We start from the raw sequence: 25,794 nt of genomic DNA on the forward strand, positions 1-25,794 counted from the left end.
CCAATCGTGCATGGCTATCGCCTTGAAAATGTGTGAATTGCGGACGCGCACCATTTGTGACAACACTTCCAATATCTTCTAAGTTGTGGTCGTGAACTACAACATTCAAGACCTCCGAACTCTTATCTCGCACTGGCAAACCTTTTACACGGTCTACCGAACGACAAACAGAATTGAAGTCCCCCAGCAAAACTAGTACTTTTTCACAATCGAGATACATCTGAAAACGCTCAAAAAACTCTTTTCTCTCCGCCTCTACATTTGGAGCGTAAGCACAAATGACACGGAAATTCAGACCATATTGGAAAAAATCGACAACCAGGAGGCGTCCGCTTTGGCACGAAAAGAGCGATTGCACAGTTATACCGACACTATTGCGGATGAAAAGGGCACAACCACCAGAGGCACCGACAGAATGACACACACAAACATCATAATGCTGACGGAAAGTGGACACCATTCGATCAGTCGCTTCCTGGCTATCAATTTTGGTTTCTTGGATTGCCACCACATGTAGATTGTTTTCTAAGAGAAGGCGACTAAGTTGACACTGCCGCCTTCTTGCTCCAAGACCTCGTACATTCAGAGTCGCTACACGAAGTGCTTCAGGAAAGTTGATCGCCATATCGAGAGAAAAGAAACCCTATCTTATGGTGTCTACCCTCACGACAACATCGCACGCCCCCAAACCCCATTTCGGGATCTACAGCACGAAACTACGGAGGCGGTTTCCCCGCCTGCCGTGAATCGGCCGGAATGTTCGGCCGCAGTTTCCAGGACGCTCGCCTCATACCTGCTGCTTTAAAAGGAGGCTCATCACCGCCTATTTCATCCTGTTGCGACGCCTTGCTGACGGCCTCATCGTGCGACCGCTTTCCGGCCATGTGGCTGGACCCTTCAGGGGAAAAGTCCATGGGCTCCGCCACCGGTTGGGTGGCGTTCTCCGAAGACGCGTCAGGCGTTTCCGCTGCGTTCTTCGACGCCGCCACGGCGTCCTGTGCCGGAGGTAGAGGTGTCTGTCCAGGAGATGCGCGAGCCTTGGGTTGCGCGTCGAACTGATGCGCCCTAGGAGCAGCCGACGTGGTCTCCTGCACCGCTGATCCGCTAGCTTCTTTCGATGCCTCCTCCGCGTCAGCCTCATCCATGAGAAGTGCTTATGTCTCATCACTGCTCACTGGCCCGGCGACGCTGGCGTACGTCCGTGCGCAGTGGCCCTCGTCGTGTCCAAAGCGACGGCACGAACCACACCGTGGAATTTGACAGTCACGCCGAATATGACCTGTGCCACGGCAGCGAAGGCACAGGGGTGGCCGGCCCGATATGACAACAAGCGCCAGCTCTCCAGCAACGTTCACCTGGTGCGGCAAGTCGTCGAGCTTCACGCCAGCGTTCAACTTCAAGGTCACCGTCCTCGTAGTTGACCCCTTGTCAGACACGCCGTGAGCGCGCCACAGCTCTCTTGAGATGTCCGTCACCTTCCCAAATGGCGAGAAGGCGTCAGAAAAGGTGTCAGAAGGTGCGGGTCGCCGACGTATTGGGGAAAGCAAGCGTCGGCGAGGGGATGGCGAGCGACGCGAAGGAAATTCTGGAAGGCCAGCACGAGCATGCGGTTGGGGAGAAGGAGTGGCGTATTGGCGAAAGGGCTGGCTGCCGTACTGGAATGGCCGAGAGGCGATCGCCGAACGCTTGAGGCCGACGGGGGCAATATCGGGCGACGTGTCCGGGAGTGCAGCTAGAAAAACTGGAGGACGCTTAAGCTTCGAGTTCAAGAGTGGAACGCGACAGCGTTCCCGTCGACCCGCCAAGGGATGTAAGACAATGGGCTACGCGCCCCGCATCGGACGCGGTGAGCGTCGAGCAACGCAGCGTTCGGCGCGGCAACGAAATGTGCGCCTGAGCAAGCGACGCACGCCTGAGCCTTAGAAACAGCTCGTTTCTAAGGCAATACCGCATTCACTAGAGGCGCGTTTGTACCGCTTTGAAGCGTCGAACTCGTGGCACAGTTTATTTGCGCCCCGGTGCACTTGCAGAAGGATTCAACTACCGCCATGGCCTCACAAATACTATTTCTATTTGAACAGAATATTGCGATGTCATCGGCATACGCCAATATTTTCACCTGTGTGGACTGTAACCTGAAGCCAGTTATCCGTTCATTGTTTTGGATAGCCTTGCACAAAGGCTCAAGGTAAGCCGCGAATAGCAGGGGCGACAGCGGACATCCCTGCCTGACAGAAGACAGCACTTGCACGCTGTCTGTCAGGTCCCCGTTCACAATGACCCGAGTTGAGCAGTTAGCATACGCCATCCTGACACCATCTGTTATTACGCTTCCCACGTTGCAATGCTCTAATATGGCGAAGAGAACATCGTGGGAAACACGGTCGAAGGCTTTAGCGAGATCTAGTTGCATCATTGCCACTCGATCGCCAAATACATCGCAACATTCTAGCACACTTCGAGCTACGTGTATGTTCGTGGCGATGCTTCTACCCTTTATACCACAGGTCTGATGCGTGCCAACTAGCCTCGTTATCACACCCTGCAATCGTTTGGCCAATACCTTCATAAATATCTTGTAGTCGACGTTGGTAAGGCTTATCGGGCGATAAGACCCCACCAACTGACGTTTTTCAGGTGCCTCAGTTTTTGGGATGAGAACGATGTGCGAAGTTGTGAAGGACAGTGGTATATGTTTTTGCTGATATGATTCGGCGATAACTTTGAGTAGAATCTGGGCTGTAATTGCTTTGAATATTTTATAAAATGCTACACCTAGGCCATCAGGGCCGGGTGCCTTGCCGACAGGTAGTGCATCTATTGCATCCTCTATTTCTTTCATAGAAATTGGCTGTTCCAAACGCGTTCTTTCTTCTTCTTCCAGATTTGGCAGTAACGACAGGAATTCCGCTTTAAAGCCCCCTATAATGGTGCGCGGTCGACCTAGCAATTCTTTGAAATGATCAGCGACGACGCGTTTGATTACACTACGGTCCTCCGAAACGTCATTACCGTTTCTTATTTGCCGTATTTCCTTATTGCAAGTGTATTCTTTTTCGTCCGATAACGCACGTTTTGTGGGCGTTTCACCGGCCCACAGCTTCTCGGCCCGTGCACGCATAACCGCCGCTCTGTACTTTTCTGCATCGATTCTCTCTAACTGAATTTTTATGTTTCTTATTTCGTTGGTGTAAGTACCTGGTTGGGAGCATTCTATACCCGTAAGATATTCAAGTTCCTCACGAAGCAGTGTTTCGTTTCGTTTGTCTTCATAACGCAATGTGCTACTTCTTTCGATGGCTTTCATTTTTACTAATTGCTTAAACTCCTCCCACTCTACACCAATACTTAAAGATTGCACTGTGAGTAGCTTCTTTAGCTTCTCATCTACATCTTCAACGAAAACCTGATCCTCCATCAATTTCGCATTAAGTTTCCAAAGTTCCCACTTGAAGTACTTTTTGTTTTCTTTTTTACCAAAGGTTGCAATAACTAGACAATGGTCACTGAAAGACACTGGCTTAACCTCGTACGATGTACATAGTGGCACAAGTTCAAGCGACACATACAGCCTGTCCAATCGTGCATGGCTATCGCCTTGAAAATGTGTGAATTGCGGACGCGCACCATTTGTGACAACACTTCCAATATCTTCTAAGTTGTGGTCGTGAACTACAACATTCAAGACCTCCGAACTCTTATCTCGCACTGGCAAACCTTTTACACGGTCTACCGAACGACAAACAGAATTGAAGTCCCCCAGCAAAACTAGTACTTTTTCACAATCGAGATACATCTGAAAACGCTCAAAAAACTCTTTTCTCTCCGCCTCTACATTTGGAGCGTAAGCACAAATGACACGGAAATTCAGACCATATTGGAAAAAATCGACAACCAGGAGGCGTCCGCTTTGGCACGAAAAGAGCGATTGCACAGTTATACCGACACTATTGCGGATGAAAAGGGCACAACCACCAGAGGCACCGACAGAATGACACACACAAACATCATAATGCTGACGGAAAGTGGACACCATTCGATCAGTCGCTTCCTGGCTATCAATTTTGGTTTCTTGGATTGCCACCACATGTAGATTGTTTTCTAAGAGAAGGCGACTAAGTTGACACTGCCGCCTTCTTGCTCCAAGACCTCGTACATTCAGAGTCGCTACACGAAGTGCTTCAGGAAAGTTGATCGCCATATCGAGAGAAAAGAAACCCTATCTTATGGTGTCTACCCTCACGACAACATCGCACGCCCCCAAACCCCATTTCGGGATCTACAGCACGAAACTACGGAGGCGGTTTCCCCGCCTGCCGTGAATCGGCCGGAATGTTCGGCCGCAGTTTCCAGGACGCTCGCCTCATACCTGCTGCTTTAAAAGGAGGCTCATCACCGCCTATTTCATCCTGTTGCGACGCCTTGCTGACGGCCTCATCGTGCGACCGCTTTCCGGCCATGTGGCTGGACCCTTCAGGGGAAAAGTCCATGGGCTCCGCCACCGGTTGGGTGGCGTTCTCCGAAGACGCGTCAGGCGTTTCCGCTGCGTTCTTCGACGCCGCCACGGCGTCCTGTGCCGGAGGTAGAGGTGTCTGTCCAGGAGATGCGCGAGCCTTGGGTTGCGCGTCGAACTGATGCGCCCTAGGAGCAGCCGACGTGGTCTCCTGCACCGCTGATCCGCTAGCTTCTTTCGATGCCTCCTCCGCGTCAGCCTCATCCATGAGAAGTGCTTATGTCTCATCACTGCTCACTGGCCCGGCGACGCTGGCGTACGTCCGTGCGCAGTGGCCCTCGTCGTGTCCAAAGCGACGGCACGAACCACACCGTGGAATTTGACAGTCACGCCGAATATGACCTGTGCCACGGCAGCGAAGGCACAGGGGTGGCCGGCCCGATATGACAACAAGCGCCAGCTCTCCAGCAACGTTCACCTGGTGCGGCAAGTCGTCGAGCTTCACGCCAGCGTTCAACTTCAAGGTCACCGTCCTCGTAGTTGACCCCTTGTCAGACACGCCGTGAGCGCGCCACAGCTCTCTTGAGATGTCCGTCACCTTCCCAAATGGCGAGAAGGCGTCAGAAAAGGTGTCAGAAGGTGCGGGTCGCCGACGTATTGGGGAAAGCAAGCGTCGGCGAGGGGATGGCGAGCGACGCGAAGGAAATTCTGGAAGGTCAGCACGAGCATGCGGTTGGGGAGAAGGAGTGGCGTATTGGCGAAAGGGCTGGCTGCCGTACTGGAATGGCCGAGAGGCGATCGCCGAACGCTTGAGGCCGACGGGGGCAATATCGGGCGACGTGTCCGGGAGTGCAGCTAGAAAAACTGGAGGACGCTTAAGCTTCGAGTTCAAGAGTGGAACGCGACAGCGTTCCCGTCGACCCGCCAAGGGATGTAAGACAATGGGCTACGCGCCCCGCATCGGACGCGGTGAGCGTCGAGCAACGCAGCGTTCGGCGCGGCAACGAAATGTGCGCCTGAGCAAGCGACGCACGCCTGAGCCTTAGAAACAGCTCGTTTCTAAGGCAACACCGCATTCACTAGAGGCGCGTTTGTACCGCTTTGAAGCGTCGAACTCGTGGCACAGTGATAGCGCCTCCGTCTCACACTCCGGAGACCCTGGTTCGATTCCCACCCAGCCCATCTTGCAAGTTGTTTTTTATTCATGAAGTGCCTGCTGGGATTTATCGCTCACGGCCAACGCCGCCGACGCCGACACCGACGCCGACGACACCGGCTTTTCTGCGATACGAGCTCCTTAACGCTGTCGCGTTAATAACAGATGGGACGATTGTCAGGCGTCCTCCAAGGATTAGCTCTCGGTGCGGTCCAAGATGCAGCATGGGCTTCCGGTGGCACCGGTTGGGAATGGCTCGTGAAAGACGCAGGCGGAGGCTTGCGTACTGCCTGCGCGTACGTAAGAGGCGCGGCCACATGCAGGACTGGCTGCGCATAGGTGAGAGGCGTGGCGACAGGCTGCACTGCCAGCGCAGAGTTGAGATTCGCGGCTGCAGGCGGCTGATAGTGTGCGGAAGGGACAACTTAAGCGACCTCTTTGGAAATGAGAGTGCGGAGCGTGTTTGGAAGACGGGAGGTGGGCTCCTGAGTGAAAGGGACTAAAGAAAGTTGGCGGGCGACTTCCTCACGCACGAAGTCCTTGACCCGTTGAAATAATTAGCATGGGTCGTACATGCTGTCAAGGCTTGCCACCAAGTCGTCGTTTCCCAGAGCACGCCGAGTCGAAGCGCATTGCTTCCTTATCTCATCATAACTTTGGCATAGGCTGACGACTTCGGACACAGTGCACGGATTCCTGGCTAGGAGCATCTGGAAAGCGCCGTCATCGATACCCTTCAGTATATGGTGAATTCGCTCACCTTCGGGCATTGCGGCGTTGACTCGTTTACACAGGCCCACGACGTCTTCAATGTAGCTTGTGAACATTTCTGCCATCTGCTGTGCTCAGTCGCACAAGCGTTGTTCAGCGCGCAGCTTGCGAACAGCGGGTCGGCCGAACACTTCCGTAAAGGTTGTCTTGAAGATTGACCATGTGGGTAGGTCACTTTCGTGGTTGTGAAACCAGAGTTGGGCAACACCAGCCAGATAAAAGATGACGTGGGTTAACTTCGCTGGATCATTCCACTTGTTGTGCGCGCTCACCCGTTCATATGACGCCAACCAGTCTTCTACGTCTTCGTCGTCTGCAGCGCTGAAGATCTTGGGGTTCCGTTGTCGTGGAACACCGGTGCAAGTGACGGACTGTGGCGACGGCGCCGTTTGGGATGAGCTGTCGGTCATGGCGGGCGATAGCGTTCTTGATCGCAGCTCCGGGGTTTCAAGCGACGGGGTTTGAGTCCCAGCACCTCCACCAATTGAGAAGAGGTTTATTGGCGGCTCCTAATGCAAAAGCGCAGCGCCCGGGAACGGCGAGACAGCCCGAAGCACTGTCCAAAAAGGCAACAGTAATCAACAGCGCGAGTGAAGCCGAGCCGCGCGTTGGCGATGGGGCTGTGCCGCGAGGCGCGTCTTCTACTTCACAATATGTTCATTTTTGCACTCTGATTATCTGCGCCAAATATATGACTGCAAGTCATTTAGTTTTCCTGAAAATGAATTTTAAACATTGGTTGCGTGCCCGGCTCATGACTTTCTACTGGCTACCCTGTGTTTGTGACGTCAGAGACTACACCACCACTGCCACTGAAACATTCACTTAAATCGCCGCTGTCTACCTCGGAAATTCTGTAAAAGCTTCCTTTGCAATAATAAGAAAAGCCTTCAAGGCCGCTCTTGGTCTTCCCGAATGCGCTAGCACAGAGAGATTCGAGGGACTGGGCCTGCACAATACTTTTGACGAGTACGCAGTCGCGACGTTATATGCCCAGAAAGAACGACTTTGTTCTTCAACTCAGGGCAGGGAAGTATTGGCGAGGTTAGGCTTTCCCCTGAGACCCCAGTATTGCGGAGAGGAAACGGCACAGATAGACCGCAATGTTCGATCGCACATCGCGGTGGCCCCAATTCCCAAAAACATGCACCCCAAGTACCATCCCGGACGACGCAGAGCAAGGGCAAAGACCCTTCACAAACGTTTCGGCATGGGACCGGGGGTGTATTATACGGATGCCAGTCGAGCCAGCTCAGACACTTTCACCATAGTTTCTACATGCAACAACAACATAACGACGGCATCCTTCAAAACCGCCTCGGCATGCGTGGCAGAGGCTGCAGCCATCGCCTTGGCCATTCAGGACGCCGAGCGCCAAACCAATTCGGCTGTCATATTATCCGACTCACAAGCGGCTTGCCGCCTGTTTTTGCAAGGAACGGCACCCAAATCAGTAATCAAAATTTTAGGCACTCAACTGGAGGGGCACCACACTATCGTCTGGTGTCCGGCACACGAGCGACTGGCAGGAAACGCTAGGGCAGACCGTATTGCTCGAGGTTTGAACGTCCGAGCAACGGCATGGCCTAGCGATGACCTTCCACCGAATTCTCGTGACATCCTCCTACAGCAAAGGCAGGAGCGGAGACGTTTTGGACATCCTCACTCCGATTTAAACAGCCAACAGGAGAGGGACTGGCGTCGTATTCAGACGAATACATACCCCAACCTGCACCATCTACACAGAATACACCCCACGAGGTTCACTGACGAGTGCCCGTGGTGCACAGACACACCCACACTAAAACACATCACATGGGAGTGTCCCAGGAGGCCTCCGCACATAGACAGTCCCATATTACACGAACATCCATTAATGAGGAATAGGCAGTGGGAGGCATGGCTTGCGGACGAGGGTCGGGAGAGCCAGTTGGCTCTTCTGGACCAAGCCCAGCGAGCGGCTCGTGCCAGTGGGGCCCTGGAATAGGGGCTCCAACCATCGTGCCTTGTTTTATTTATATTAATAAAGTTTTACTCTCTCTCTTTCCTTTGTCATCAGGAGACATCATCAGCTTCGCTTCTTCGGCGTTTGGTGTTAGTCTGCTAAGTACGAGGTCGCGGGATCAAATCCTAGCCACGGCGGCCACATTTCAATGGGGTGAAATGCGAAAACACCCGTGTGCTTATTAGACTTAGGTGCGCGTTAAAGATCCCCAGGTGGTCTAAATTTTTGGAGTCCCCCACTACGGCGTGCCTCATAAATATAAAGTGCTTTTGGCCCGTAAAACCCCATAATTTTTTTCTTCGTCGTTACTGCCAAGTGTACTGCATGTTTAGCACGCGTTCCGCGTGTTTACTTTGTGGTAGTGTAGGATCTAACGTGATTCACTCATCGTACCATCACACGAATCAGATACCCGTTTCAGTTTCGGTATCTCGTTTGCTCGTTCTTTCAAATTATTGATTAATTTCTAGGCAAACTGAATCACACTACCGGTGACAGGACCGTCAATGCGATCTGAAAATGACAATATCTTAATATGGCTAAAAAAACGCCGGAGTTGCCCTTGAAGTATTCTTCTAGTACCTGGTCATCTGCCCCGCTTGCCTCAATTGCCTCAATTATCTCTGGCTTTCTCTTTCTCTCTGAAATTTCTATCTTCAGCTCACTGGCGAAATCAAGCAATTCCGGCTTGTTTAGGTAACGCGAAGTGTGGCGGAACAAAGGTAACTATAGCTCGCATTCAACTCCTGATGAAGAAGTTTGAACTTTACTCGCCGAAACCGGCAGAAGCAAAGAAGGAGCATGCTCAGTAACCCGCTTTGCCTTGCGGTACAGGTCGTGGTGCTTGTTCTCGGAGCTGCTTGTTCTCGGAGTTGAGCCTGCAGTATGCAACAGCATTCCGGAGGGGGCACGAGACGATGACATCATTTGGACTAGCTTGCCTCTCCCTAGCTTGCTATCGTCGGCAACGTACAACCACTGCTTGATCGAGGGAACAACCACTCTTTCGTCATAACGACAGCCTTGGATTATCATCGAGTGATGTCAGTTCCCCTGACCACTTTGCAGCATTTAAATACGCTTTCTCAACCGATTAACCGCAGTGGGCACGGCAGCAGCAAAGAAGGCAACAGGCTCAGTAACCCGCTTCGCCTTGCAATACAGGTTAATATGTACCTTCCTACTCCGTGTTGCTTGTTCATCTGTTGGCTTGTGGTGTTGTTGAAGCTAATCCTGCTCCTCTTACTGAAAAAGAAAAGCTATCCGAGTTACTTGCTGGCCAAAAGACAATGAAAGCAGCTATTGAGGACGTACAGGCCGATCAGAGAGACACCGTAGAGAAATTCGTCACGCTAACCGAAGGTGTTGATGTCATTGAGTGTCACATGAATAAATTTAGCCTGCTGCCTAAGGAAGTGAAAAAATTGAGGAGGTGATGACTCATATATGTGATCCAAATTAGCATCCCTTGAGGACAAAGTAAACGATTTCGACAATCGTAGCCGCAGAAATCACTTTATCATTTACGTCTTGAAAGAGCCAAACAAGGAAATTCCTCAGATGTTCCAAAAAGGTGTCACAAGAATTCTAGAAAACAGATTAGGTATAGCAACGATCGCTGGTGAAAGATGTCACAGGCTTGGCCAGGTAACTAAAAGCAAAGACAGACCCGTTATCCTTAAGTTTATTGATTATATTCGGAAGATATCTATCTTAAAGGTCTCCTGCAAGTTAAATGGCTCTGCATTTACCATATCTGAATATTTTTCATTCAAGGTTCATGAAACACGCAAGAAGGTTTGGAAAAGTTCCGAAAAAGAGACAGAGAGAATGGTACTATAGTAAAACGTTTTTATAATAGACTGAGAGTGGACGGCAACTTGTTCGGTTGGGATGAAACGAAAAATGCACCTGTTAAACTAAATAAGAATGAAAAATGATGAAACAAGTGCAGTCCTCCATGACTGAAAATTTTAAGTGTAAACTACAGGAGTGTGATTAGTAAAACTGCGGAATTGGAAAGGCTCTTGTTAGCCTATTAGCCTCATATTATTTTGCTAATGGAAACATGGATGCGTAATGTAATACATGACAGCGAATTTGTTCCACGGTGATGTCGCAAGTAGAGGAATGACCGTGGTAGCAGAGGCGGTTCTCGTTGGACAATCACTACAAATATTAAAAATAACGAACATACTTAACGTTGAAGGTACATTTTGCGCAGTTTATTAGGAAAGACGAGGTTTGTAATCGGGGCTATTTATCGGTCACCCACCACTTTCACTGATGTTCTCGATGAATTAAATAACTATCTTGTTGCACATGTAAAGCCTGGAGACCAGATTATTTTGGCCGGTGATTTTACTTTCCCGCATATGAATTGGCGCTCTTTCCCTGTGACACAGCCTAACGACCAAATTGGAGACAAATGATCGATATCACATTTTCTTTTGACTTATTACAGATTGTCAATGAAGTAACGAAAATTCATGGGAACTCTTATTCAATACTGTCACGTGGTAGTGACGATTAAGAAGGCAGCAAAACTGTGATTAACGAAACGAGCGTTTTATTGGGCGAACTTGTGCCCTCAAAAACATGCTGCACTCAGAGAACAACGGCAGAGGCGAACACGATCGGCGGTCGTCGAAATCTGATCAGCGGGTCAAGCGCGTCGGCTTTTATAGATCAGACGTCGAACGTTCCAGAGTAATCGCTGGGACCCGCATGCCTTCCACAAAGTTCTACGCCATTCGCGTCACGCATATATGCAGTCAGATTACGCAATGTTCGGCGACAACAGACCGCGGATGGAACCATCGATAACATTCCAGAAAATTCCGACAGATGCAAGCGCGTCCTGCGCTGTGGGATAACATTTGTTAGGCGGTGAAACGTGTCGCCAGATAAAGACAAGTACACGTGTCAATACTAAATCTTTTTTTTATATTTGGGGCAGTTGGTGCTCAAGCTAGCTGTCATATTCTCCCCGGAACATCTGATCATCAGGCTGTGATACTAACTCTTTCGTATGTCATTTTAAATCAAAATACCAAAAGGGTATCTTTCCCTAACTTTTCACGTGCAGATGATACTTCAATATTGGACTTGCTTTCATGTGAATAAGATTCTTTTTCGAGTAGTACTGCTGATATTCATTGTTTATGAAATAGTTTTAAGGATCATAAATGAGTCTTTGCACGATTTGTTCCACGGATTGTAAAGAAATTGAAAGGAAAGAACCCCTGGATTTCTCGGGAGACGTTGCCGTTGCAAAGAAGAATAAAACGGTTAACAAATAAAGCACGCAGTTTTAATAACGTAAGTGCTCTTCAGCAGCGAATAACGAAACTTACTTATCAAGTCCAGACAAATGTATCGGCTGACAAGGAACGCTGTTTCGAGAAGGAGCTTCCCACTTCTTCCAATCGTCGCCTCATGATAGGTTCTGGAGTCTGATTTCCCCAAATACTGTGACCTATGATGTTTTTCAAGTTAACGGTGTAAAAACTAGCGATTGTTTTGTTATTTCTAATGCTTTCAATGCTCATTTTAAATCTGTATTCACCTAGGATAATGGAGTCGTCGAATGTTTTGATGTGTCGTGTCCACTTATATCTGACATTATGACAAGGGAGCAGAGCGTTTTCAGATTACTTCTGCAACTTGATGCGAAAAGGTCTCCTGGGCCGGATGAAATAACGAATGAGTTCCTAAACGTTATGCAGAGTGGGTTTTAAAGTATCTGACGATTCTATGCTCTAAATCTTTGAGTGAGAGCCGAGTTCCAGATGACTGCGTAACTGCCAGAGAGAGTCGAGCCCCTTCATGCGAGTGGAAGCACACATTGTGTTACTAATTATAGCCCAATTTCCTTAATTTCCACTTCATGGAAAATTCTTGAACACATAATAAGCATGTTTTGCAATTTTCAGATAACTATAACATTTTGTCAAGTTCGCAACATGGATTCAGGAAAGTGTTTTCTACTTGCACTCAGTAACTAGCGCACATGATTTCGCTCAACCTATAAATTCCGGAAAGCAGACTGATGCAATTTTTATGGATTTCATCAAAGCTTTCGATAAAGCCTCGCAATGAACTACTATATAGATTAGGTCTAATGTTTAAAAACTCTCAGCTTGTAAAATGGTGTTCTGTTTATTTCTCAAATTGAAAATAGCATGCTTCCTTTATTGATCACTGTTCTCACAGAGTACCAGTTAACCATGGTGTCTCTCAGGGCTCTGTTCTCAGGCCCTTTTTGTTTCTTTTATTTATAAATGACATGATACAAGACATACCTATAAAAGTTAAGTTATATGCACATGACTGCATCCTTTACTCGGAAATCGAAAGCCAGCAAGATGAAAATAATATGAACGAGGTACTGCAAAGGGTTATTGGCTGGTGTGATAAACGGCAAATGTCTGTTAATTTTGAAACGCATTTCCCAGTAGCGCAATCCTCTTCATTTGACATTCTCAGCTCATAACGTCTTTCTGTTAGAAGTGGAATACTACAAGTACCTTGGTCTTTGAATTTAATATGACCTTAGCTGAATGAAACACATAAACGTCGTAATTAGCTCATCTAACTATTCACTCTTTTATCTAAGACGAGCTCTCAAACTTCCTACTCCCGCTGTTCGCCTTATTGCGTGTCAGGCAATTGTTCGACCAACTTAACATTAAGCATCTAAAATTTGGTACCCGTAAACTCAAAAGCATGGTAATCAAATTAAAAAAATGCATAAGAGAGCGGTGAGCTTTTTATAATAGCTTTTTTCATTTATAATAACTTTGATCACATCTTTGTTAGCAACAGCTAACTTACCAATGCTAGTGCAAATAAGTTGTGTTTTGAGATTGAAAATTTTGTTTCAGTTAGTTAAAGGTTATTATAAGGTAGACATATCGCAGACACTTTCTTTTTCTACAGAATATGTCACAAGGCCGAGACAAACCTTCACCATAACTCCTTTCCCCACTTGAAATAACACTTGTAAGTATTCGTTTTTTTCCTAGGACAATAGCTGAATGGAATAAACCTTCTAATGAAGTCATTTCCCAGCCATTCTTAAACCTTTTCGCTGTACACATACAGCAGTGACTTCTCTCGCATGTCTCGCATGTCGCGCTATGCTTATTATATGCTGTTTTTCTTGGTTCCGGTAGAGCATTGTGTTTACATTGCCAAATTATGTATTTCCCTTCCGTATAATTCTATTATTGTTACACTTGTTTGCCAATCTCCAAAACCCAATAAACGTAACTCTACTCCGCTAAAACCCCAAATAGGGGTTGTACTATTTAGAAATAAATTAATAAAATTTGGAATACGCTAAAGCTACGCCTTTAAGAGTGGAACGCGATAGCATTCAGTGATCCCTGACTGCTTCTCACGCTTCACGGCAATGCAGCGTATGCAACCGTAATGTTTACCGGGAAACGCTCGCGGCGAACGCTATGCACGAGAGCGGGCTTTCCGGTCGAAACGCGGCCTATTGCATGTGCCGTGGTGCGGCGGAGGCGAGCCCCATCTGGAAGTGTTTCAATGAAGCTGGCGCGTGGCTACGTGGACTCTGAGTTTACGTGCCGGCATGCGCAAATGGCGGACGCCGTCTCCGGTCTGTGTATTGTACAAACGCTGGAAAGGGGGTGTAGGTTTTCGCGTAACAGAGTTATGTTTTCTCGTATATTCAAATTGCAATCCGAGAGCTAGCATGTCTATAGGTTGTGTGCAAGTCGTGGTTCACAATTTTCGCACGTATTTTGGGTACGTGTGGTTCGAAACCCATTTTTATTATACGACTCCCGAAGCCAGACGCCGAATCTCCTGCGACACGGGCTTTTTAACGCTCTAGCGTCAAAAAATAAGCCAGGGCGTCAAGGAACGTTTCCTTTCTTGGACCATGATGTATCTATGTTTGGCCTCAAGGCCTCATTATGGATCCAGTAATTTTATAACTTCCTTTTCTGAAGGTACGTTGCTGCAACTAGTGTTTGCAACTTAAAACCCCTCAGCAATCAAGTTTATATACCAATGGCTTCGTAAATAGCTTGTTTCTGCGCAGAAAAAAAAAGAAAGAAGAGAAGAACAAGAAGAAATAAATTCCACGACGTTTCTCATTTCCATGCGCCCCCAACTTCGAATAGCGCATGTAATCTTAAACAAGCTTTCTGTCCAAAAAAGAAGAAAAAAGTAGTACCACTCAATGAGATGTCTTACGTAATGGAGTGTCTTGCAATGTGTGTATAAAATATTTTTCTCGGAGTAATTTTGGGTCGGTTCCTGCATATCTTTTTCAAAAAGACACGCTCTCATATAAACACGTACTGCACTTATTTTAAGGAGGCGGGTGCAATAGTAGCTGCCCTTTCGCACGTCACACTCTTGGAGTTGTATGTATACGTCATAAATAGCTACGTATCGTGTGAAAGGCTGAAACGTTCTTAGAATGTGAATCCCGAATAGCGTTCGTAATCTCTTTTTCTTTCTGCGACGCTGCGTGGCTTTAGTGGTGCGGGTTCTGTGGCGGTTCACGCTTTGATCCATCTTATGGCCTGCGGCCCCGTTGGCTTTCAACATCTCGTTACATGCACTTTGAAGCAAATGTGATGACTAGACACAGACATCACTCCTCACTACACTTGAAAGTTCTTCAGTTGGAACAGAGCAAGTAAGCCGGTTGCGAACTGGACTAAGCTGATTTACAGCACCGAGTCTATAATGCAGGAGTTTCCTCATGTAGTATAACGTCATGTAGTATAACGCATTCAAGTTTCATTTTCCCTATGTCGATATGAAAGCAGTTGGTACTTTTTGTTCGCAGCAATAAAGGTATGCATCCATTAGACAAAGCGTCAAAGGATATATCCTGTCAATATTTTTGCAAATGCCACTCTCTTGCAGTGCCACCGCAGTGCTTGTACATTGGGCTCATGATGGTATAGCGAAAGTTCCACTGGAAACTCTACTGAATAAACTACACTTCGTTAATTATAAACGGCCAGAACTTCGTTCCACAGGCGATGTGTCTCTCCACGTGCCTTCTTATCAGCATAGGTGGTGTGTTCATAGGCATTCGCTGCGCCCCGGCAGAGCAATAAAACACGTCATAAGCAGGATTTCATCTCCCGTGCCCGTAACTAGACGCGACGAATCGTGCGCCGAGACAAAAAAAAAATGTTACCTGATACGTAGGTAACAGTATATGCGTTGTGCAATGCTTAGGGTGCTAGCAGTGAGTCACCTGAGAGCGCTTTGTCGAGTGGTGTTGACCAGTGTTGAGGAATGGGCGCCTCCAATCTATTCCAATTCCATTCCGGGAAATTAGAACTTCACGCAATTCCATTCCTTTCAATTCCTCGGAATGAAAAAAACTTAGCCTTTTCCACTCCGGGAATGACCGGGCTTTTCAATTGAGTTCCTGTAATACCTCAACAAAGGAAAGGCTTCTTGGTAGTTTTATCAGTTACCCATGAACGTACCATACAGCCGATGTCATCAAATGCGTTAAGAACTGCAAAAATATGCAAAACACATTACCAAGATCGAGGGATAGTAGCTTGGTGACATATCTCCTGCAGTACAACCAACCTACTAATTCCCACAGGAGAAGTTCTTCCGCTACCTACAGTATTTGTATGGTCAGTATGTTTTAACGGCTTGTGATGTTCTAATATTGTTTAAGCTTAAATGTGTTGATTCTAAAATCACAACGTAGCATACTTTTGCTTAGGCATCCTCGTGATTTTTAAATGCTGCAATAAAAGTCGCAAGCAGTTGAAGGTGCAAAAAGATGCTTTATTTTGGTTTTATTCATCCAAATCTTGCTACAAAATGTCACGAGCTAAATGGGCGCATCGCCATTGTTTTGAATACCCGAAGTGTAAATGACGGCTGCTTCAACAGTTAATTCTAAAAACAAAAAAGTGAGATTAAACAATTGCTTTTTACCCATGTGTTGCTCTTAACAAACATGATCTGCTCGAAAGAGGTGTTTGACAGCCGATTTCGCTTCGCTGTCATTATCAGGGATGCCGTAGAAAACGCGCGTTCCACGTCAGCTGACGTCGCATTCACAGTGAAAACTGCCCGTGCGACGTGTTAAAGCAAGAGAAAGCGGCTAGCGTTCGCTTTCCAATAGGTCAGAGGCTTGACCGTGTCTGCGCAAGTTCTCTCTGTAAGGGAAATATAATTTCCCTTGCAGTCGATTCAGGCATAATGTCTTAGTGGGCATCTTCATTTTGCCTGATATCTTTAAACATTAGTCTGCTTTGCCCTGTTTCAGAGTCTGAATTCACGACGATGGTGCCGATGTCCTCGCCTAACAAAAGAGGCCCCCTCCCCAGCACAGCAGAACGCATCTGCTCGGCTGTTGCAGCTAAACACCAAGAAGGCAAACCGTGGGTCTAGGAGGGCACCCATGAAGAGTTCCAGGTCTTGCGAACCACTTCTTCAGGCTACGCTTTAGGCCTTTAGCCGCCTCTCTGCGAAGAAATGATGTCCCTTTGCTTAAGATTCCCCCAACGGAAACTTTGATATTTCGCAGCGCGGGAAGCAAAAGCCCGGCTGTCTCGTGCCTTTTCTGCAGCAACTCTGTGGCTTCCTCTGCAGGGTAGAGAAGCTCAGCCAAGTCTACCGCCAGCCTCAGTTCATATTTAGACAGTTTAGCCTTCTTGCACCCGTGGAGAGTTTCTGTCAGGTCTGGATGACTCCAAAAAGTGGTAGCGAGCTTTCTCATCATTCGCAGCTGCAAATTCCACCTCGTGGCGTTGTCAGATTCCAAATGCAGAACGGCCACATTTAACACTTCTTCCGTGTCGGCGGTGCTCTTGCGTATCGATGCAACGATGGTGCCGCATTTTTGTTTGACTTCCTGAGCATTTGGGTCTTAAAATAAAGCGAGGACCATAATTATTCATTATTGCCACTGGAAGTACAGTAAGCGCAAACTGTGAGAATGCAATGCAATAGAGTTTCAGAAAGAGCATGATGACATATGTAATCGTACGGCATTGCACTCGACGACGCACTGACACTCTTCAAGACTGCGTTAGACAAAATAAAGTGGGGACAGACACAGCCGTTTTCTCTAGCTCTACTATAAATTGAGTGCACATTAGTGCATAGGCTGCACCTTCCTGTTTTTTAGGGATAAATGTCGTGCACGTAGTGCCACGGCTACGGCACTGCGGCTGATATTATCTTAATGAAATGGGCTTCGTAATTCGAATAAACATGCTAGCAGCAGACTACCGCCTCGCTGACTGGTCTTATATGCCAGGCAACTGTGTTTACGGCGGGAGGGATTGGTACTAGAAGGTGTGACGCACGCAGGATTTTATTCTTGCGAGTGGGGCCAGGGGGGTATTAAAATAAAGGAGAGGGAGATCAAGAAAGGAGAAAAATAGCAAGGAGCACAAAATACAATAAGACAAAAATAGCTTTAACAAGGAATCAGTGAAATGGAAATCTTTTAAAATGTAACTTTGGGACACCGCGGGCATTCTTTACATGATGTACCAGTTTTGTTTTTGTTTGTCTTTACAGGTATTTGAGAACGGTAGATTGACGTGGTGAGAGCAGACCTCGAAGTCGCGTAGGCTTGGTGCCTGGCCTTCGGCAGAAAAATGATCCGCAGCCACTATTTGATGGGAGAGTTCGCGACCTCGGCTGTGGCAGCAAATGCACGACGAATCCCCAAGATGAAAAAGCGAAGCATGCTCGAAAATTCGGCTAAACAGGAGCTAGGGGTAATCGCATAACAAATCTTTAAAGCACCAAAACTGCAATGAGCACAGTTGTCTGCCCTTACTTTCCAAACCGCAATTTTTATGTTAATACATTCTTTGTCAATGCATTCATAGCAAATTATTTAGCAAAGCTTGGCCCATACAATTGTTCATGAAAATAGTAATAAGTGAACGACGTATCAATGCACATAAGCTGAAATCAATATGTTATTTAATAGCGCATACCTGCCGAATGGCTTCTTTTATGGCAAGCTGCACGCTGGGAGTGGCGCAGCCAAATCGAAATTGCCCCAACTGATGGAACTCGCTTAGAATCTCTTTGGTTAAGCGTTACGGGCAGTCATGAAAATTATCATCATCACCCTCTTCAATCTCCCGACCGGTAAATGCAAATGCTTTTGTCATTGATGAAGTGTTGTCTGTCCCCACGTGAAGGATGTGGAAAATGAAATAAAAACAGTTAACGAAGGCGAAAATGTACGAAAATACATACTTCAATTTCTCAGCCATGTTCCACTGCAGCAACGCTGCGTCATATTCGGAGCGAATACGAGCAGCTGTGTGGCAGACGAGTGAAACTGAGGAGGGACATGTAAGTCGTGAATTCGCTGTCACCGAACGTTGCTTCGATAGCCAGGAAGTCCTTCATAGACCGCGACGTCCACACGTCTAGTGCGATACAGACGTACTCTGCTCCCACCAAAGACGAGGACATTTTGGTCTGCAGCGCTGATACTTTCCCGGGCACGAACTTCTCTCCGAGGTCATCCCGTGAAGGCAACTTGTAGCTCGGGACGACGACCTGAATTTGAAAGAATACAAAGCGCTTACTTCGATGAAAGGTGGCTTATAATATCGTCAAACTTACCGTTACCAATTCTTTGAATCCCTCCCTCTCCACAACACGAAAATACTCGATGTCAGTGCCAATCATGTTGATTGTGGCGTCGTCGAGAGCAGCCTTTCGATGATCAGGCACAGAGCTTCACCCGGCGGTGAAGGCCGACATTACGCTCGGCTGGCTTGCCAGCCCTTTCTATTAGTGCCTGTACTCACGTTCATGCTTTCTTTTTAGGTGCCGAATCAAATTGGATAAACTCCTACAAGAGCATGTGTAGTTACAGAGCAAAATATGTAGCATGCTGCCTGTTTGTTTTCTTCGCAGGTAACTTCAAAAAACTATTTCCAATGTGCCATGTTGGCGGACTTATTGAGTGCGTGACCCGCTGGGCGCAGGAGCCAGTGTTGCAGTGCGTTACGGAGGCGTTCTTTATTTGCTATAGAAGTCTGGAAAGGAGGGTGGATGTGGTAGCACGAAAAGCCGAGGGGGATGCCTCGAAGCATTGTCTAGCATTCACAGTATGAGCGAGCTTTAAATGAACGGTTGTGCTTCTCTAGCTACCAATAGCTGCCAGCGCTGCGGCGGCGCCACACGGACGTCTCCCCACCCTAGAACAGAGCTTCCTGGATGAGAGTGAACGTGGGTTTTCTTCGGCGCGAATGATCGCGTCGCGGCTCAGGGAGGCGCCGCCGTGGCTGCAGTTACGTGGGCTCTCCTGCTTCGGTTGACTTCCAAAAGTTTTCAAAGGTTTATTCCCTCTCTCGACCGCACGAAACCGAGGAGAAAGGGGGCAGCACCCCCAGCAAGGGGGCGGCGGCCCTCTCGGACCCGCGGAAGTAGCGAGGGACCAAGACCTCGAGGAGCACAACGCACGAGACTGACGTAGTGGCCGCGTCGCGGTAAAAGCTTGTCCTCCCTGCGTGGAGGGAGCCTAACCGATTCTGCAGGCATTTCAATATAGTTGTACTCTCTCTCTCTCTCTCTCTCTCTCTCTCTCTCTCTCTCTCTCTCTCCGTATGGAGGGAGAAGGCGCACAGTTCATCGTGTATGACAGTGTGCTGCGCTAACCTGCAGCCCTTCGTCGACCGAATTTTGGACAAAGGCGTCCATGTGTCTAGACAGAGGGGACGGTATTGCAAAAGGGTTGGGGGCAGGGATGGGGCGATGAGTGCGAGGTGAGACAAGCTTCCGAGCAACTCAGTCAATAAGGACAGAATTGTAGTAGGCGCGTTGGTTGTAAATGTACCATGCTTGTAATCAGCCAAGTCCTTTTAAAAATACTGCTTTATTGTTAAATTCCAGGCTCTGACTTACTAATGTGTGAGCGTAGGCCGGTTGTTTCTTCGGCATATTTTGAGAAAAAACAGTGCGTAGACGAAAAAGTGCTCTATTTTCGGAAAAATGAATTCCATTCCCATTCCTTTTGGTCTTGCGAAAGAATGGAAGTCTCGGCGATCAAGGACGCGTCCAGGCGGGAAGCTGCACTTCGCAGCCCGGACCTGGATGAAAAATTCTGGGCTGTCCAGCAGGCTCACGACGTGGCCATGAGGCTTGGCGTTCCGGTGCCGACATGGGAGCGACCCGCTTAGTGGTTAATTACCACTACTTGCAGGACCTTGATAAAGTTTTCCATCCATCCATCCCTTCCGCCAAGCGTTGTCGCCTGTGCATTCTCATTCCATTCCGGGGTCCCGAAAATGTGGAATGATTCCGGAGTCATTCCAATTCCGGAATGGTAACTCCGCAGCACTAGTGTCGACTTAAGATACGGGATAACTCCTTGGACTTCAACAGTGTGCCCCTCTGATGAGACCTTTCTCTTGGGCTTTTCCTTCTTACAGCTTGCGCTAAATTCAGGTTGTTCTTTTCCTTTCTGGCATCATCATCATCATCATCATCACCATCATCAGCCTGGCTACGCCCACTGCAGTACAAAGGCCTCTTTCACACTTCTCCAAATACCCCGGTTGTGCACTAATTGTGGCATGTTGTCCCTGCAAACTTCTTAATCTCATCCGTCCACCTAACTTTCTGCCGCCCTCTGCTACGCTTCGCTTTTCTTGGAATCCACTCCGTAAGCCTTAACGACCATCGGTTATCTCCCCTCCCCATTACATGCCCTGCCCATGCCCATTTTCTTCTTGATTTCAACTAAGATGTCATTAACTCACGTTTGTCCCCTCACCCAATCTGCTCACTTCTTGCTACCCCCTTAACATTACACCCATCATTCTTCTTTCCATAGCTCCTTGCGTCGTCCTCAATTTACAATTTAAGTAGAACCCTTTTCGTAGGCCTCCAGGTTTCTGCCCCGTAGGTGAGTACTGGTAAGACACAGCTGTTATACACTTTTCTTTTGAGGGATAACGGCAACCTACTGTTCATGTTCTGAGAATGCCTGCCAAACGAACCCCAGCCCATTCTTATTCTTCTGATTATTTCAGTCTCATGATGCGGATCCGCGGTCACCTACCTGCCCTAGTAGATGTATTCTCTTACCACTTCCAGTGCCTCGCTACCTATCGTAAACTGCTGTTCTTTCGGTCTATGATAGCTAATTAAGCCTCTGGATCCATGGTATATGCGATGATGTAGGCGACCATGGCCATATCACCGACGACTCTTGTGTGCTGAATGCGAGTGAGTGAGTGAGTGAGTGAGTGAGTGAGTGAGTGAGTGAGTGAGTGAGTGAGTGAGTGAGTGAGTGAGTGAGTGAGTGAGTGAGTGAGTGAGTGAGTGAGTGAGTGAGTGAGTGAGTGAGTGAGTGAGTGAGTGAGTGAGTGAGTGAGTGAGTGAGTGAGTGAGTGAGTGAGTGAGTGAGTGAGTGAGTGAGTGAGTGAGTGAGCCAACTGGCCAACTTGCTAGAAAGAATGGTGTGGTAGTTACCCGGAAGAGGGCGCGTTCACTGAGCTGCAACAAAGGACGGACGGACGGACGGACGGACGGACGGACGGACGGACAGACAGACAGACAGACAGACAGACAGACAGACAGACAGACAGACAGACAGACAGACAGACAGACAGACAGACAGATAGATAGATAGATAGATAGATAGATAGATAGATAGATAGATAGATAGATAGATAGATAGATAGATAGATAGATAGATAGATAGATAGATAGATAGATAGATAGATAGATAGATAGATAGATAGATAGATAGATAGATAGATAGATAGATAGATAGATAGATCGTGAAAACGCGTGTGTATCTGTGTGATATTGTGTGAGTTTGTGCGTGGGTATGTGTGTGGGGGTGCATGCGCACGCACTCGCTCGGTCACACTTTTCAGCGTATGTTACTTGGCTTGCTCAGACTAAGACAGTGCCTTCCAAATAAAACGTGTTTTTCACTCCTCTCCCCTTTCAATGTAATTTTCCAGCTTGATAGGTATCAGTGAAATGCAACGCCGTTGACATACTTCGGAGAGAGATCAATCCAGCTGGAAACTCGGCGAAGAATAAAGCGCACAATGTCAGTACATTATAATGTAGAAAAAGCAATCGGTGTTTCTTGTTGCATACTTGTTCAGAGCATGGGCGATGAAAAGCCGGCACACTACATCTTGGCTGTCATAGAATGCTACTCGGCTGTGGGCTTCGATGACAGGTGAAGGCTCTGCAGAGGAAATGTACTTTAAGGTGAATTGAGTTTCGTGACTTCGCTGAAAGGCTCCACGATGCATGCGTTCACTGAAAAATGGGTGAGTCAGAAGAAAGAACACGTAGTAGCTCGCCCACATTTCCACATCTAAGCTTCGTCCTACTTTCTAATTCAAAGGTGAAAACATGCATAGCATAGCGTGTCCTGTTCATAGGCTTCCCGTATTTGTTGAAATAAAACTTTCTTATCATTGATGTTAGATTTTGTTTCTCCAATGAGCGCTCGAGAAAGCATGGTGGCTGGCTCAGGTGCACCCTATCACGAATCTTATGGGCCAGGGTTCATGAGACTGCCAAAAAAAAGGTACTGGGGTATGGGTTTCGTTGAAACTAATAGACGTTATTCCCTCTTCCTCCTCCTCTAAGGCTTCCCATCAGCACGTTCCTACTTCCTCGTACATGCCCCAGCTGTCAAAGAGGTGAGATTCGAGAGACAATCTTGCATTGTCTGCGACTGATTTGATTATAGTCCAGAACGTCAGACACTTAATTAAAAATAATCTTGTTTGGTCGACAGACTTCTTTTGGAACGTAACATCCTGGGACTGCAAAACGACGCTCCAACAGCACTGTGAGAAACAAGAGCACTGCTTTATTTAAAAAGGTGCCCCACCTCCATGCTCTAGCACAGCATGGCACGTGTCTGTGCATTGTGACGAGTTCTACGCAGAACACGCATGAACATCGCGCTCGCACTGTCAGCATGAATTCAAATGAGAACTAGTCGAGAACAAATTCAAGGCGTTCTTTCAATTCTAGGTTCACCTTCATTTGTAATAACGAACTAATTCAGGCCCTAAAATGCGAAGGCTTGAAAACCATCTTAACAACCCATACGTCGCAGTCCGTTGTGATTAGACATGAGAGGCCTACTCGTCTGGCTCCCTTTTTGTTTTGCTAGCGTTTTATTTACGCTGCTGGTATACATAGTTCACTGACTGTCATCGTCATCATCAGTCTCTCCGTTTTCTATCCCTTCCGCTTTTACGCTTTCCTCTACGTAGAGTAGAAGGCCCGAGACCAAGCTTCTCCAGCAGATGTCGCTGCTTGTTTCACATTAGGATTTCTCTCTCTCTCTCTCTCTCTCGCTCTCTATAATTGCACACACTAAAATTCCGGAGACGCAAGTTTCCGAATCCACTGTTATGCACGAGGCACTGTTCAGCGATCTTAAAAAAGAACATGTGAATATATGGTAGAGGAGTATCGTATGTTCTGCTCCCCTCTTGAAGGAACGGAATATGGGTAGCTTTCCAAGGTATCTTCCTGCATTCCTGAACATAAAGTTTCGATCCAGGGGCCGTCACTGAAAGGAATCAAGAAACGATTCGTCCGCAGCGCCTCACCAATTGATAGCAGCCTATTGCAGGTTGTCTAGCTACAAATACTCGCAATCAATTTTGTAAGCTACGAGGCTTTTGTGTTCTCGTGTCTCATATGAGCGCTGCCCATCACGTCATTTCCCAAACTTTCGAGCTTCATCATACGTCGCCCAGCAATGTCCGACTTAGAACTACGTGACATAACAAATAAATCAAGATGAAGCACAAAACGCCAGTGGCACAGTGTCCCCGTGCTGCCGTTTGCTCACTGCCGCTAACACGAAACACAGGCGAAAACGGTCGATGCACAAGGGTACGCTAAAGGGCTACAGTCATTATTATACAGCGCAATATTCCTTAACTTGCGGTTCTAAGCTGTTGTTTAATGACACCATAATTTTCTCTAAACATCATGACCAAATTACCAGAAAAATAAATGGAACGTTTTAAATAGCAAGAAAGAGCGACGCGTGCATAAGCCAGTCTTTCAATGCAATTCAAAAACGGTAAAATGTCATTCACGCTGCACAAAGGGTGCTGTCGGTTGCGTTGTTTAGATTTTCGATTGCTATTGTTGTGTGGTCTTCCAATGAAAAGCGGAACCTCTTATGTCATGCAGGTATTCTGCTTGTGGGTTATATCGTAATGTTCACGCTCAAGTAAACTCTAGAGGCAAGTGCAATGGTGTCAAGTCGTAGTCTTTCCTTTTTCGGTCCCCTTTCTTCTGTACGCTGCAAAAGTGACAGATCAATCGTTACAAACAAGCAGAAACATTGATCTTGCTAAACTTGGCAATAGGTCGTTTGTTTCACGCATGCAAAGCATGCTGCATCATGCATTGTTTTATTGCCTCCCTTTTGCAAAACAAGTAAAAAGCAATAGACAAAAAATGAGAGCAAGCATCAAACACTACAGTGACGCAGCTTGTTTGTCCCAACTCGCTCTGCTTGACGACAACCCAGGACGTAAGCGCTGTACAATCAAATTGGAGTTGCTATAATAATGAACAAACGTGCCAAAAATAAAGACAAGGCTCCAACCACAAAGGATAAAAATCGGGCAGCTACAACGAATCGTAACGAGTACTCTCAAAGTCAGCATAGTCTCCGGGACTTGTTACCAAGCGCCTGTTATTCGAATTGCCTGTTAGCGTTCCCCCTTGTTCTCTGCCATCTTTCATCTGTGCCTTCTTTCAGGACGTATTTAGCATCCAGAATGCCGCCTCTGCTTAAAGCTACAGACCATGTTAAATTGGAAGAACAAACCAGCGAGGAGGTCAGCGTAACCGGCGCCAGAGAACCCTCAACTGCAGTGTGTACGATAGCAGAAAGGTTAAGCAGAATAAAGAAAAGCCAGCGATAAAAGTCAGACGGTGGTCGTAGCTAAAAACAGCTTGAGTACAAAAGGAGAGAAGGTGAAGGGCCTCTTGGGAGAGGGGTGACAAAGAAAGAGTAACCTTTGCAAAAGGCCCGCGTTAGAAAAAAAGAAAGACGGACAAAAGACAAAGAGGCGTCCCACTTAATTGAGTCAAACAAAGGCGTTCCTGTAATTTGGTTTGCCGGACTAAGACACTCAAACTGCTGCCGATGCTCTTTCCCTTCACCACCTCACTGCATCCATCCCTCCTCCATTCCCTCGTCATCTTTCCTTTCCCTTTCTATTTTTTTTTGTTTTTTCCCCATCTTTGCCTTCTTTCATCCTTCGTTTCTTGCACAAGCGCAGCTTACGCTCCACTCATGTACCCTGTTGCTCCCTCGCAAGCTGCTTCGCCAAAGCGGCCGCTCAGAAGCAGCCGCAAGGGTGTCTGAGGGTGGTCTGG

General features: G+C 47.4%; 1 long non-coding RNA gene across 1 annotated transcript in view; it reads right to left on the reverse strand.

Annotated features, from left to right (window-relative positions):
* The window catches only part of LOC135902371 (uncharacterized), a 279,164-nt gene extending 256,558 nt beyond the window's left edge, over positions 1-22,606 (reverse strand). The window contains exon 1 of the long non-coding RNA XR_010564490.2: positions 22,516-22,606. This is a non-coding gene — a long non-coding RNA (uncharacterized lncRNA). The remainder of the gene's footprint in view (positions 1-22,515) is intronic.
* Between the last annotated feature and the right edge of the window lie 3,188 nt (positions 22,607-25,794).

Source organism: Dermacentor albipictus, chromosome 5, assembly GCF_038994185.2.
Source record: "Dermacentor albipictus isolate Rhodes 1998 colony chromosome 5, USDA_Dalb.pri_finalv2, whole genome shotgun sequence".
Classification (NCBI taxonomy): Eukaryota; Metazoa; Arthropoda; class Arachnida; order Ixodida; family Ixodidae; genus Dermacentor; species Dermacentor albipictus.